Source organism: Pteropus vampyrus, unplaced genomic scaffold (genome assembly GCF_000151845.1).
Source record: "Pteropus vampyrus isolate Shadow unplaced genomic scaffold, Pvam_2.0 Scaffold94, whole genome shotgun sequence".
Lineage (NCBI taxonomy): Eukaryota > Metazoa > Chordata > Mammalia > Chiroptera > Pteropodidae > Pteropus > Pteropus vampyrus.
In genome coordinates, this window is record NW_011888875.1 from 317,267 (window position 1) to 333,150 (window position 15,884).

General features: G+C 43.7%; 1 protein-coding gene across 1 annotated transcript in view; it reads left to right on the forward strand.

Moving 5' to 3' along the window:
* Nucleotides 1–15,884, forward strand: part of MARCH11 (membrane associated ring-CH-type finger 11) — a 148,944-nt gene that overhangs the window by 89,245 nt on the left and 43,815 nt on the right. The gene's annotated exons all lie outside the window — the stretch shown is intronic.

The window sequence follows — 15,884 nt, forward strand, 5'->3', positions numbered from 1 at the left end:
AGATTGATAAGATGAGGCCAAAGGGAATGTATTCACTTGGCTGCTCATTACGCTCTGTCCCTTTTCCTTCTCTGCCATATAATTATTTCTTCTTATTATCTCTGCTCTCAGGCCATTTAAACACTTTGAGAATAACTCATTTTATACTTGATTCTGAACATGACAGCAAACCAGCTCTGCAAGCAAGAGGAGGAGTGCCCCGGCTGGATTCTCCTCCATCACCTGGGCAGCCTCTCCAGCCACTATCCAAGATGCTTTAAACTCTTGCCTAGGGCTATGAATCAGAGAGGAAAAGAATCCTCTAGCTGGCTCTGGCCAACACTCAAGGGCTGCAAACAGTAGTGTCACCTTGGCTTTTATTTTCTGTTCTTTCTGAGTAACTGGACTTTACCTCAGAGCATCTGTGACTTAATTATTATGTCTCCCTTTCAAACGGTGCCACCTCACCACTATTTAATATCTCACATGAGAAGTGGGCAGAAGTCAGAACTGAGTAGATTTTAAGACAAAAAAAGAACACGTATACCATTTCCTAAGCACAAAGTAAAATGATCTTTCTCTTCGAGCTGTCCTTTGCGAAATGGCAGTGTTCCCAGACTATTTTAGCTGGAAAGGATCTGAGATTATGAAGTTTAACAGAAAGAAACTGAGTCTCTGAGGGTTGGATTGACTCATTCATGATTCCAGAGCAGATAATTCAAAGACGGGACTCGTACCCAGATCCCCTCAGTCTGCTGCCTTTTTAATCTTTATTTTTCCCCCACTTCTTCCCACTGCTTTGCCGACAACATTTCGTTTGTTTTAGATTGCGTTTTTTCTTCCCTTACCACTACCAGGATCCAGTTTTTTTTCTCACCCTTGTCCTACTATAATTAACACGTTTTTTCATAGAACATAAATCTAACGGGGTTATGTTACTGCTTTTACTGAGCCAACTGTATTACTGCATGCTGTTTATTTCATGATTGTTTGCTTTCCTCCTTACAAATTAGTTAGGAGTTATCAGCATTACCATTAGAATGTCGAGCTATTTACAAAGAATTACTTTCAACTCTTGTAGGATTTGCGTTAATAGGATTTGCGTTAATATTACATGTGGATTTATGTTAGTTTACCCCTTGCGTCTGTTTGCTTCTGGCTATCCTCTGTTAAATGGAATAGTCAAGGTACTGCTGGCTTCAAATGTATACTTGAAGGCATGTGTAAATAGTCAACATTGCTTCATCCATTTAAAATGAAGGATTCATAAATCAGGGGTCCCCAACCCCCGGGCTGCAGACCGGTCCGGTACCGGTCTGTGATCTGTTAAGAACTGGGCCGCACAGCAGGAGGTGAGCAGCGGGTGAGCAGCGGGTGAGCAGTGGGCGAGCGAAGCTTCATCTGTATGTGCCGCTGCTCCTCAGCGCTAGCATCACGGCCTCAGCTCCAGCTCAGCTCATCAGGCATTAGATTCTTGTAGGAGCACCGGTCTCTGGTGCCAGAAAGGTTGAGGATTGCTGCGTTAGATCATATTTGCCTGGTAAATTAACATGAGCCTTCAGGCATATGGATTAAAATAAATTTTGTTGGATAGGAAAAGATTTAGAAAGTGAACTTCAGTCAGAACGGCCAGCGTCGTGTCTACAGTATAAACATACCTGGAGATAGATCGTCAGCTTATGGTTCGATCTCTGACAGTGACACTAGGTTGGTCTGTGGGTGACAACGATTGTCTTTTATCCCAATAATTATAGTTCAAGTTAGGAGTATATCTTAAGCATTTCTGACTTCCGTTAGTAATGTTTGATTCCTTTTGTCTATGAAATTATTATCTTTTGCCTTTTTATGCTTACTCCTCTCATGTATGTCATCAACAGCAGATTTTTTTTTTTTAAAACCATTACTAAAGATGTTTTATTTTCCAAAGAGCAATTTGTCCCCTATTGAGTAGCACCCTGCACTGATTTTATTCTGTTACAACCCACAGCTCTACAGAAGCCTGCAGACAACAAAACTTTTTTATAATCCCTGGTAATCACCAGCACACCATTTTATATCACAGTAACCTGATTTGTGAGTGTGTTTAGCATAGCACAAATATGCCTCTTCAAGAGCTCTGCACACTCAGTCTTATTGAAATGTTCATGGTCTTTGTTGCTTAGGAACGTGGACTGATGGTTAATAAATGTTTAATAAAAACATGAACGTGCCTATTATCCGTGTGTGGGTATCACTTAGAATTTATGGTACTTCCACCCGCACAGTGGTTAATAGTAATTATTAGCTGAGAGGTGGACCGAATTTCTAAAATTAAATTTGGCTATAATCATTGGATTTATTAATATAAGATCTTACCTGTACTTATATAGTGCAGGTAGACAAAAATCTTAGGGGCAATAAATAGCTCTCATTTTTCTCTGTAACTGATGAAGGGTTTTGTCTATTAATTTCCTGGGAGATATATCTTGAAATGCCAAAAAAAAGAAAGACACGGACATTTTAATTTTATCTGGTTTGTGTTTCATAGCAGACGTTTGGCTGTATACTCCTTAGATCTCTTTTTTTTTTTTTTGGTCCTTTTCTCACTAAGAGGCATTCCTCACTCTGGAAGAGCGTGTTCCCAGTCAGGTATAAAGATAAAAGTACATTGTGACAGGTGTCATAAAATGACCTCAAACAAAAGAATTACGGAACTCATTGGAATGAAAGTCAATTGAAAATTACAGTTTCTCTGTTGAAACACCTGAAAACGAAATCAAGAAAGGTCTCACAAATATCTTACTCAGTTCTATAGTTAGCTTTTAAACGTCATTTCTCAGCCAGCAAGTTGTTTGAAAACTAATCTAGTTAATGAAAGCATAAAGGGAATATAAAATAACTCTAAAATAAGTATTTTAAATACCTTTATTTGGACGTCTGTATAGTAAGTAAAATTAAATTTGCTATAGCTACTTCAGTATCAAACACTTGACTTAAAAAATAAGGAATTTTTTCCCTATTGCGTAAGTGTGACTTTAAAAATTTATTCTAACGCATTGCTTTATAGGAAAAAAAAATAGGAAGAGCATAAACTATTTGCTAGAAAAAGCTTTCCTGAGCAATGCCAAAAATATGTAACCAAAGAAACTGATAATATTGTGAAGATGATAAAAAAATTTCCAGACATTTCACAACTTTAAATATCTATAAATGTCTTTGGATAGTCTGATATTTACTGTTACATTTGTAAGACATCTGACTTCAGAAATGAAAAAAAAGTATTGTCCCAAGGTAAACAGAATAGCCGCTCATGTCAATTATATGCCAATTGCATGGACTGTGGTGAACAGTTTACAAAGTTCCACAGTTCGTTAGTTCTATTCGTCCTACATAAAGGATTAAATGATGGTATTAAAATTAGAGGCAGTCAAGGGTTAATGAGACTTCTTTGTGTAAAAATATAAATGTTAAAAGGGGAAGTCTTATATGCAAAATAAAAGTGACAGTTTTGAAAATGAAAAGAACTAGGCACAAAAGGGCAGAGCAAGTGAATATCTAAGGTTTAAATAGCCATCTGGAATCGATGTTTTATGAATTACTTGTATGAACAGATGGCCAAGCTTGCTCACATAATTTTAATCTAAATTTTTGAATATCGGATCAGTTTCCTTCAAAGTCCTTTGAAATATGCATTTGAAATGGTCTTTTCACACACACACACACACACACAGTTGAGTATGACTCTAAAACCATTAAAATTCATCCTAAGGATGAATTTCTTTGGTTAGGGTACATTTTCCCACACCACCGTCTCTAAGAAAGATTATCTTCCTAGACCATGCCAGCTTAGAATTACAATTATCTAGGTGGTGACATCGAGAGCATTAAATTCTATTTCTCTGGCTCTTGTTCCTGCTTCCTGTAGTGGGACTCGAAATGGCTTCCAACCTTTTCCTGGCCATTTCTGGGTATCCTCAGTGGTTATCTCAGTGGGCTTGTGCGTGCCTTGGCAGTTAATAGCTGCTGAGCAATTTGCGAGGCTTTGCAAAAGTACTCAGCCACTGCCTCTTGTGCCCGTATTTGAACTCCTCGCAGACAGGTGCTGTACTGTCCCTGTGGGTCCCTTCACCACCCACAGGTGTGAGTACTGCCAAGTTACTCACTAGAGTCCTGCGAATAGCCAGGCTGCATTGTGCTTGGAGTCACAGTAGGGGGAACACCTCACTTTCTCTGTTTGGTCCTTCTTCACCTGATAGTGGTGCCCTGTGTCTTCGTGTCTTACAGACATTTAAAGGATGATAGTTTTAGCCTTATTAATTACATGTAGCCCACATCTGCTTTAGTAGGAATCAGAAGGATCATTCAGTAGGGTTGTAGGCAATATGAGCAAGACTAGGACTAAGTGGTGCTAGGCAGCTTGAGGTGAAGGGGCAGGTGGAGATTTCCTGGATGCTGTCTGTTCAGAGCTGTAACTAAGGGTCTGAATTAGGGTGCAGAAGAATGTAGTTGCTGCCGCGTTCATGGTCAGGAAGGAAGGGGACCAGGGGAGCAGATTGCCTCAATGTCACTCCCTCTGACCTCCTGCAGGCCCTTCCTATTGGCTCCATCCAACCAGAAGTCAGAGAGCAGGGAAGCTAATATAGTGGTTTCATAAAAAACAGGGCAGGAGAAGACAGAAATGAGATCTGGAGGACCAGACGAAGAGTGTTTGGCCCACAGCCTTTAGCTCCATCTCCCCTCCTCCATGCCACAGCAGACGTGATCCTAGAAACTGAGTCATAGTAGAAATCTGCAAAGTGAATACCTCGCCTTCCTCAGAACAGTTTCTCTCCTCTGGGGGACAATGACAAATTGGAGTTGTTGCACTTGAGTCCTTGTGCAGAAGGCTGGTTAGTAATTTTGCAAAGAGACTTCTGCTGTGTTGACCCAGGCCCTTCACCAGACTGCTCAGATACACCTATTAGTCACAGGTGGTTTGGCCTTGCTGTGGGGGCAAATCCCAAAGGCTCAGGGGCTTAACCCAGCAGGGAGTACTGCTGGCTCATGTTCTAGTCTAGTACCACTCAGGTGCCTTCCTCCATCTTGGAGATACACCATCTGCAACACGGGGCCTCTGGGATCCAGAGGAGGAGACATAAAAGACAGGACCACTTAAAATGACTTTATAAACTGGCCTCTTGTGGCTGACGTTGGGTCCCTCACATCCTATTGACCATTTAGTCACGTGACTCCAACCTGAACACAAAGACAGGCAGGATGTTCGAAGAGTATTAGTCTCTGCTCTGTGCCTGATGGCCTGTTATCAGTGAACATGGCTTAGAGCGAGCCGGACTCCTTAGCTCATGCAAATTGAATACTCAGCTCCCATGTTTACACATGTTCATTAATTCCTGTTGCCCTAGGAATCTCCTCCATACCCTGTGAAACTTGAATGTTTAACCAGTTACTCTAGATATGCTATTTTAATTATCCAGTTATTTAATTATGTGTGACTTTAATGATCTCTACCATTTGCTATTTGGAAGAACCATGGGAGATGCCTTTTTTTTCCCACTGAGTTGAAATGATGTAAATAGGTAGATTTGTGTTGTTATTAAAGATTTATGGCCCTTCGAAAATATTCTCCTATTTTTTAATGCTTTAATCAAGTTATTCATTTGACTCCTTATAAAATGTCCATACCTATTAAAAGTAGATGGTAACTCAAGCAGGACTTATGAAAAGGTCAGAACAATGAATCGTATTATGGTGAACACTTAAAATGGTGAATTGATTTAATGTCAGTACTTTTTAGAGTCTTAGCTCTGCAATTAGAAACATAATGCTACGTGTCCCGGTACGTGAGATGTTTTGAAATATTTGAATCCAAATATTTAGGACCAAAGAGAGGTCTGGAGGAGAAATATATCATTTAGTTTATTTTGCCCTAGGAAATACAAGATTGCCATATAATGCTAATTTTTTTATTTTTATAAGCATATAGTTCTTATTTATAAATGTCTATAGAAGGCATTAAGAACAATATCAAGTAGGGGCTTTGCAATTAAGAACTTGAGTTTAATACCATCTGCAAAGTATTATAATTTGAAATGAAGTACAAAATAATTTATGTGTTCAAAATTAGCCTATTTGCCAACATTTTCTTGTAAATGATTCGGTCGTTAATTAGCAGCATTTACAGGTAAATTCTTGGCATATGACTTCATGGGATCAGTGAGCACCGTGCAAATGAAAAAATGACTTATCTTAATCCTTTTTTTAAAAATTGATTTGTTATTGATATATAGTTGACATACAATATTGTATTAGTTTTAGTTGTACGACATAGTGATTTGACATTTATCTATACTTTACGATATGGTCACCACAGTATGTCTAGTAACCATCTGTCACCATACAGAGTCATTGTGATATTATTGACTATTTTCCCGGTGCTGTACGTTATATCTCTGGGACTTGTTTATTTTATAACCAGAAGTTTGTACCTCTTATTCCCCTTCATCCGTTTCATCTGTCCTCCCGCCCCCACACCCCCGCCAGTTTATCTTAATTTTTGATTTTCTTTTCTTTAGATGTCAAGTGATCCCTGTGTGCCCCTTCCATCCACCACCCCCACTTAAAACCATCCAAGGTTCACATTACAATGATGGATCTTTTCTTCCTTATTTAATGATTTCTCCTTGACTGAAGCAGGTTGCAATGCTTAATGTGAACGATAACTGTTAGCCGGAGCGATGGTATTTAAGAAACCCAAAGTAACAACTATAGCAGTGAAAAGATTCATCTTTTGAGTTCTTTACATTGAACACTTATTCTGATTGCTTTCTGAAGATGTGCAGGCACGAATTTATGTTCATAAGTGAGAATGAGGAAATTCTCATCACATTGCCTTGGTGCGTCTTACTTACAGAGAAAAGTAAAAATGTAGGTTACCTGGTGTTTATCAACTGAACCTGAAAGCGATTTATGTTAAATTTCTCCTGACTTATTTGTGTAGCTTTTCTTTCCTTTATAGAGCAAATGTAGTTAGATTTCCTCATAATCAGGCCACACATTTTGGTTTTTTTGTCATGGGTCCCTTTGATATTGTAATGAAGCGGCTTACAGACAGTTAGGGTTCACCAACTGAGGAGGTGTCTATGGATGAACCAACCAGTCAAGGTCTCGGCTGCTTTTACAAGCTCCAGATCCATCCCTGGGTGCCAGGCTTGGGACTAGATTCTTCATGACAGTCTGAGTATTGCGGGGAACTTATTTCATGCCTTGAAAGCCACATGGCAGGGGCCATTTACAGAACTGAGGGCTGTAGAATAATGATAATAATGAAGTTTATGGAACTTGAACCATGTGCTATCCTAGTTCTAGGATCGCTATACCAATAGCTTTACCAGTGTGTAACACCCACTGCTCAGTTCTGACATTAGCTGGTCATGAATATGCTATCATCGGTGTTCCAGAGAAGGAGCGGTGGGCAACGTCACTCTCCTTTGTGTTGCATTTCAACTTAATGTGACATGCACCACAGTGATCAGGGCCTGTGGAGTTGATAATGCTTAGTTTAAACTCTACCGTCACATGACCGACAAGAGGCTGAAAAATATTCCTGCAAAGAAACTTCAGATTGAAGGCAATCATAATCATGCAAACCCAACCAAACGACCTGGCATTTCTCGTACGAGTGCAGCCATATTCCGAGAAGAAAAGACAAGGACAAATAGCATCAGGTCTGTCAAAAAGTCAGCCCAAAACTTCAACTTAGAAATGATTAAGAGACTATCAGACGTGTGGATTTTCATCTCCTATTGTTAACTTCGAAACTTGCCCCTTAAGTGTATTGCTGTGTCTGAGATATAAACTAGTGACCGTATAAATCTCTGGGTCAGAAAGTTAAGCCCGAGACTTCCCCGAAGCATCCCTACACACGGTAAATTTTCACGGAAAATACAGCACCATCTGTTGGGCAGTGAGGGGGACTCGCTAGCTTCGGGTAGCTCAGGGTTTTGGGTTCTAACATTAGATCTCACACATTGCTTTCGATATCATACTTTTGTGAAGCCAGATTTTCAGGGACCGTTCTGAGAGTGCCCCCCTAAAATGGAGGAGGAATAGGGAACGGAGGTGGTAGTGTCTTATTTGAGTCAAAAATTTGAGAAGCTGTGCAGTGCCCAGCAGGGTCACAAATCCTGTTACAAGAAACCGTGGTCATTTAATAATGACATTTTTATCTGTATTATTTTTTTCAGATGGCTACTAAGTTGTTAGGAAATAAGTACGTTGTAAGTTGTCTGGATCCAACTACCCTAATAAACAGAACTGTAAGCTTTTTCTTTTGGCCTAAGAACGATGTGAGAAAATTTGCTGGGGCAGCAAGGGCTCTGTAAACCCATAAATACCAAGACCATTTCAAAACTTACTATGCAAAACAGGGAGACAAATCTCTTACATTTTTCTGTAGTTTCAAATCATGTTAGAACAGGGCAAACCGTTTTTATCGGTGTGCCTTGAGTCTTTTTGAAGGCTTAAAAATACCTTATCTGATAGTTCTTACCATGTCTACAATCTGAGGTTTCTTTGCATTAGGCTGACCTCAGTTCTTATCTTGAGACATTTATTGCCCTGAATTGGTGACTGAATTTGCAAGACTCTGTGGTTGGCTGCCTTGGAGTTTTCTTTGATTCAGCAACTGAGATGAAACAGGTCGAGGACACACCGCAAACTCCGGATCCACTGTAGTTGTCACTAAAGCGAATGGATGTCACGTCCGTGGGGTAGCATCTTTCACCTTTCCCATTGGGAGGTAGAAATCTTTATTAATAGAGCATAAGCAGAAAACAGACCATCTCTCCAGTTTTGACCCCACTTCTGGAAAACATACTCTCGTATTCCCCACATATCTATTGTAAGTCTGTTTTGCTTAAAGAACGGAAATTTATCGTCTCACAGTTCTGGAGGCTGGAAGTCCAAGCTCAAGGTGTGGGCAGTGCTGGTTTCTTCTGAGAGCCACGAGGGAAGGGACTGTTCTAGGCTTCTGTCCTTGGCTCGAAGACATCTTCTGTGTCTACACATCATCTTCCCTTTATATGTGTCTTTGTGTCCAAATTCCCTCTTCTTATAAGAACTCCCGTCAGATTAGATTAGGGCTCACTTTAATGACCTTCTATTACCTCAGTTACCTGATGTTACGCACTGGATGTTTATGTCCCCTCAGCACCCCTAACTCATATTTCAAATCTAATCCCCAGTGCGATGGTGTTCGGAGCTGGGGCCTTTGGGAGGTGATCAGGTCAGGAGGGAGGCACCCATGTGATGGAGTTAGCGCCCTTATAAGAAGAGGGGGGCCAGAGATAGCCAGGTCTCTTTCTGCCACGTGAAGATGTAATAAGAAGGCTGCCTACAACCCCGAGGAAGACAGTCACCAGAACGTGCCCATGCTGGCACCCTGATCTCCGACTGCCAGCCTCCAGAACTGTGGGAAATAATTTCCATTGTTTACAAGCCACAGTCTGCGGTTCTTTGTTTCAGCAGCCTGGACAGACTCTGATACCTATAATACCTGTAAAGACCCTATCTCCGACATGGTCACATTTTAAAGTATCGAGGGTTAGAAATTCAACATATGAATTTTTCAGGGGGACACAATTTAGCCCATAACATGTGGGAAATAAATGGAACAAAAAAGAAGCGATGCCTTTTGAAGGGGCAAAGGCTTGCCGCCTCTGAGCTGACTTTGGAGACTGGGAACCCTGAGCTGCCTCGGCAGGAAGGGACAGAGTTCACGAGGAAGCGTTGCTCGTTTACTGGTTCACGGCGTCAGCGGAGAGGAGTGGTTCGCGGAGGAGCGACTCTTCATAGGTGCAGGTGCAGAACTGCGATGGCGTAAACCAGCCTCTCTGGCTTGCGAGGCGTCCTCCTCTGCAGGCGGCGTGGACGCGAGCACATGCACCTCTGTGGCACTCTCCTTTGGCGAGGCGTCCTCCATTCTGAAATGAGTCGGACAAACCTCCGTAATGCTGGGATCCTTTCTGCCAAGATGGTTCGATTGGCAGTAAGGAAGGAATGGGTGTGGCAGCTGAGGCCAAGGGAAGCCAGGGCCGCCGTGTCACATGCAATGTCACGAGAGAATGCCACGGGGAAGGAAGAGAAGACCACTGGAAAAGGGCCATACAGAGGATACAGACCAGCCAGACTCAGTAGAGCAGAATCGTCCTGGCCACCGTTCTGAGATAAAAAAAAAAAGCAGGGTGAATGTTGGGCACAGCAGAAAGAAAGCCATTTCTTTCTGCTGAGCTTTTAGCATTTGTATCATTGTCCATGTTTTCAAAGCAAGGCTTTCCAGGGAACCCACGAAGCCTCCGTCCCAGGGCCCAGCAGTTTCCTTCTGTCAAAGTTCAGGACACAGCAGCAGGACTGACAGGAGGCAACGAGTAGTGGATGAGAAAGGGTGGGGGCGTCTGAGCCAATGTGCCTGTTAATCCAGCCCTGACGCCTTCTAGCTGTGCGCCTTTAGACGACGTACCTAAATTCTGTCTCCTAGTTTCTTTCTGTAGGGTGAGGATAATAGTACTAATGAGTCGAAACCCATAACGTGCCTAGAACAGTACCTGGCACAGTACAAGTGCTCAGAAGAGTTTGTGTTGTGTTTGTCGGCAGCTGTGTAGTTTTAACGGTGTTGGTGACATAAGTGGCGGAGGGTCAGGATAGGTCCACCTGCTCATGGTAAGGTTATTCGGTTGGGCATGGAAGCTTCAGCCTCGCTTTTAGGATCTATGGATGGAGACCATTCCCGGGCTGATGTAGCAAAGAGTCGGTTGTGGTTGGGAACAGTGACAAATTGCTGGTGTAATCCATGCAACCTGGACCTTTTGTATTTAGAAGAACTTGAGTTTATTCAGGTGTGCATTCAAATGTTACCTCCGTGGCGATGCCTTCTCTCACCACCAAGTCTCAATTGGATACCTGTTCACCTCCTAACTCATCACCGTATTTGAAATCTTTTTTTATAGTAGTTATTTTTATCTTATATATTTCTAGTTTGTTTCATTCTTTCATTGACTTATTTAATTAATTAATATATAATACATTCCTTTCATGTGCCGGACACCATGTTTGGTGCTGGAGACACAGGGATGACAAAATAAGAGAAAGCCCTGGTCCTCATGGACTTACAGGTTAATGAGTAAGGTAGATTGACAATAAATAAACAGGTAAATGTCTAGTGAATATAGTACGTCAGCTGGTGATAAACTCTAGGCAGAAAAACGAAGGCTTGCTGGGCTGGCGCGGGTAGGCGGGTTTGCAGTTCTGTGCAGTGTGTGAAGGCGAGGCATCGCTGATGGGCCGCAGTTGGGTGGAGAGCTGAAGGCAGGATCTATGTGGCCGTCTGGGTGAGGGGTGTTCTCATACTTTGGGAATGGCAAGGGAAAAAGCCCCGAGGCGCAAAGTGCACTTGCTGTATTCGTGTAACAGCAGAGAAGTGGGCGAGGCAGGAGCAAGATGGATGAGGGTGATTCCTCAGTTAGCTTTCGCTGTACAGCAAACCACCTCAAAGCTTAGTGGTTTGACACAACCACGATTTTTTTTTTTTTTTTTTTTTAGCTTGGTAACCTCTTTGTCAGCAGTTTGGCTGGGCTCAGCTGGGCGGTTCTTCTGTTGGTCTTGACTAGGCTTACTCACGTGCCTCTGGCAGCTGCCAGGAAGCCGAGGGCTGACCGGCCTTAAGATCTTCAGGCAGGATTGTTTGTCTCTGGTCCACACTGATCTCTCATCCTCCAGCTGGTTATTCTGTGCTTGCTCACATGGCAAGTCACTTCTGCCACGTTCTGTTGGTCAAAGCAGGTCTCATGGCCAAGCCAGGGTTCAGGGCTTGGGGAATCAGCTCCACCTCTGATGGGAAGAACTCAAAAACATAGCATGGCCATTTTTGCAGCCTACCCTAAAGAGAGTGGAAGAACGTGAGGCCAGAGAGTACGCAGCTTTGTAAGCTATAAACGTGTTCAGATTTCATTTATAATGTAAGTTGGAAAGCCATCTGAGGGTTTCGAGTAGAGGCTACACATGATCTGACCTAAGTGAAAAGCATCTCTCTGGCTGCTCTACGGAGAAGAGACCATAGAGGGGTGAAGTAGAAGCCTGAGGACCAGTTTGGAGGCGATCGTAATAATCTAAGTAAGACCTGATGGGTACTGGGACTGGAGTGGTGGCTGTGAAGGTGGTGAAAAGTAGCCACGTTCTCGGTAGACACCGAATGCCTTCCCCTGCGTCCACCCATCCACTTTCTCTCTGTCATCTCGAATGAAAGCTCCCTGTGCGCAAGGACTGTTACATTTTCCACAGCGTTCTCAGCGCCAGACCATGGCCGGCACTTGGTAGATGTTCCGTCCCTATCTGTTGAATGAATGAACGAATGAATGAATGAATGAGTGAATGCATCTGTCGGGATTTAGAGTTCCAAGGTGAAACAAATACAGAAACAAATAGAGCCCTACTCTCGTAAACTCCTGGGGGACTCCACTGACTCTGGGCTGCTCACAGCTTGGCTTGCAGATGCAGGCCTCTGCTTGTGAAATCTGTGAATGGAACTTGCTGTCCTTGGACCGTCTGCCTGGATGGGAGTGTTCCGGAGAGGAGCACTTAGCAGCACATGTGGGACATAAAGCCTACGGGACTGCATTTGGGAAGGGTCACTTAGTAATGCATTTTAAGCTAGTTTATTTTACTTCATTGCATTCTGCATATTTATTTGAATCTGTGAGTGGAGTTTTTATTACTATAAATAGAAATAATAAAACACAGAGCCTTGGGTTATTTTGCCTTAGAGGAATAATTGGTGAAATAAACTCAAATTTTAAGGGTTCTTAAATGATGTTGTCAGCAAGTCAGTGACCATAATTGTTTTGTTGGCTGATAGGACTTCGCTATCCCAAACACATAATGTTCACGAATAGGCATCCTTTAATATTTTAAATTCTCAAGGCTTCCAACTTCCATAGCTCTGGGAATTTGGAAAACTTAAAAACACCATTTTTTAAAGTCCTGTGTGGGATGTCAGGGTGATAACTTCCTGCGTGATCTCCGTCCGCCTGGTACAGTGCTCAGCAGTTCAAGGCTTTTGTTCCTCAGTCATTTCTTCTCTTTCCTAAGTCTTCAGTGTCTCTCCCTGTTGGATTATTCCCAAGATATGGAGTTCTAGAGTGCTCCCCCTGCCTCTAGTCTAGGAAGCAGAAGAGAAAAAGCAAGCAGCTAACAAGCGAACCTTCCCCTGCTCTCTCTCTTGTTTCTGAGCCACACTCCTTAGAAGCCCAGCTGACCCTTACACGACACAGGTTGGAACCGCATGGGTCCTCTTATACACAGATTTTTTTCAATCAATATTGCAAATGTATGTTCTCTTCCTTATGATTTTCTTAACAACGTTTTTCTTTTCTCTAGCGTCCTTTATTATAAGAATATACATGTAACATAAAAATGTGTGTTAATCAACTGTTTACGTTATCGGTAAGGTTTCCGGTCCGCAGTAGGCTCAGTCCCCGGGGAGTCCAAAGTCATCTGTGAATTTTCGAGCGTGCGGGGCGCTGGCGCCCCGAAGCCCCTTGCCGTTTGAGGGTCAGCTGCATGGCGTACGCGTGACCGTTTCCGCCTCTTCAGTCCCGGTCATTTTCAACCCGCTCTGAGCTCGCTTCTGCCTCGGACTTTGCCGCGCTGTCCTTGCTAAAGCCAGCCGTGGCCTGGAAGAGCGCCCCTCAGACCTGTTACACGGGACACGCGGGCCATGCCCGCTTCCTTCCCCGGCTCCCGAGCCCTCTCTCCCCGGCTCCCCTGAACTCTGACTGCTCTGTTCGTTCTGGTTTTTATTCGATTTCTTCCTTCTCCATTGAATATGGTAATTCTTGCACTGTGGTAATCCAGCTACTTACATGGTATCTTCACTTGAGTGCTTAATGGGAATTTTGAGCTACATGTCTGTGCCAGACTCCTGGTGTTTCCCCTCCCCCCTCCTCCCGCTCCGATCTCCCTGTCTCAGTGTATTCACCCCTGCATTCACTTGCCTCCTCCAGCCTCCATCTGGCCGAAGCCATGGCCCCTTCTTAGTCACTGGGTTTTCTCCTGCTCCCCTGCTCAGATCCACGCTCTATGCAGAAAACCTCACCTGCTGCCTTAAAACCCTAGTGATCTTGGGAGAAAACCTCAATTCTAAGGACTCGCAGGCCCGTCCCAACCCAGGCCAGGCTTGCATCTTGGAGCTCATCTCATGTCACTCATCCTTTGACCTGTCGCTTTCCGCATGTTCCTCAAAATCACCCCTCGTACTTTACGCTCTTCTCTTTACCAGGCACACCTGTCACCCCCACACCCACCCCCGCCCCCGGCTCTTCTCCCATCCCTCAGGATCAAGATAAGGTGCCTGTTGCTCCGAGAGGCATCCCTGAACCCCCAAGCCTAAATGAGTTCTTCCTGTTTTCCGCCTCCAGAGCAGTCGGTGCTCTCGCACAGTGCTCATCACAGCTTATGGTTGCATGCTGACCTCCTCGGTGCCACTTGGGGTCTGACAGTCATGTCTTCTAGTCTGTAAGCCCCGTGTGAGTGGGCACTCGCCTGTCTCTGCACCAATGTTAAGTCCAGCGCCAGGCTCGGAGGGCACGGGGTGGAGGAGGAAAGTTTATTTCCTGGTTTATTTTGGAAGGAGTTGAGTTTAACGAAAGCCATCACCAATCTCAGTGGGCCCGTGGCCTTCCCGAGGGACCAAGTCCCGATGTGGGTGTGACCGTCCTCTGCCGCTTTTCATAGAGCTCTTCCTAGCAGGACATTTCCTCCCCCACCTCGTTTGTGTAAAAACAACTCAGGAGTGCAAAGAAGAAGCTGGCCCTGAAGCAGGTCAACCAAAATGAACCTGTTTAAGGAAAATCTGCACCATTTTATCAGACGGCTTTAAAAAGTCAGTGAGTCAACATGTTGAATGGGTGCGTACTCAGAAATAAATAATCCACGGCATCCCAAATGAGACATATTGTATAGCGCAGCTGAATCAGTCATTTTTTATTTATCTCCATATTGAGGAAAATCAATTAAAAAATTTCCCGAGCAGTCCTGGTGCTCAGCTACCCGCCGTCGCCCCGCCCCCCGTGCGTTAAGTTAGGTGGTTCTTTTCACGTGGAACAGCTGCAAAACTCATCTTTCCTCTTGCTTCTAATTCTTCCTCTGGTAAATTCCTCGCTGTTTTCACTGCTGTGCTGCAGTGTCTGCGCATTGGCCCTTCTCGGTGGTTTTGACTTGGAATTTAAATAATCGCTCTGAGGTTCTAATGGGCGGATGACGTATTAGAGTTTCGTTCTCGCCCATTCTCTCTGTCCTCAAATGTCCTGGCCAGGCCACCCCCTCTTCTTGAGCTTTTATCCTTGTGCCTGAAACCAGTCTTGGCCTCGCCCACTGTCTGACCCTGCACGAGGTGGTGGATCCATGTCTGAGAAAGCAACTTCTATGGCATTTGTTCCCAAATCCAGCTTCTTAGACATCTGTCCTTAGGTTGAGGTACTTCTGTGCAACTGTTTAGCATTGCATGAGGTTATCCCTTTGAATTCTTTCCGGGTATTCCAAATGTGACGTCATCGTGCATGGGACGATAACAGCTTTGACTAATTATTCCAAATAGTGGCTTCTGCTTCTGATTCCAGTAGCCTAAGGTTCATTTTCCTCAAGTCGCTGTGGAATCCTTTCATGCTTTCGGAGTAGAAAAGAGCAATCAGGAGCTCAGCACGGCTTTCTGTTAGAGGTTCACAGGTGGTAGAGACTATTTTCCAAATCACCCGTAATAACCGTCTTGAGCAGTTTGGGGGCGGGGTTAGGCTGAACCAAGCCATTTGAGATACTCAGAGTTGTTTGATGAAATCATAGGCATAGAAAAGTGAGTGAGCAGTCCCAGCTCCCTGTTA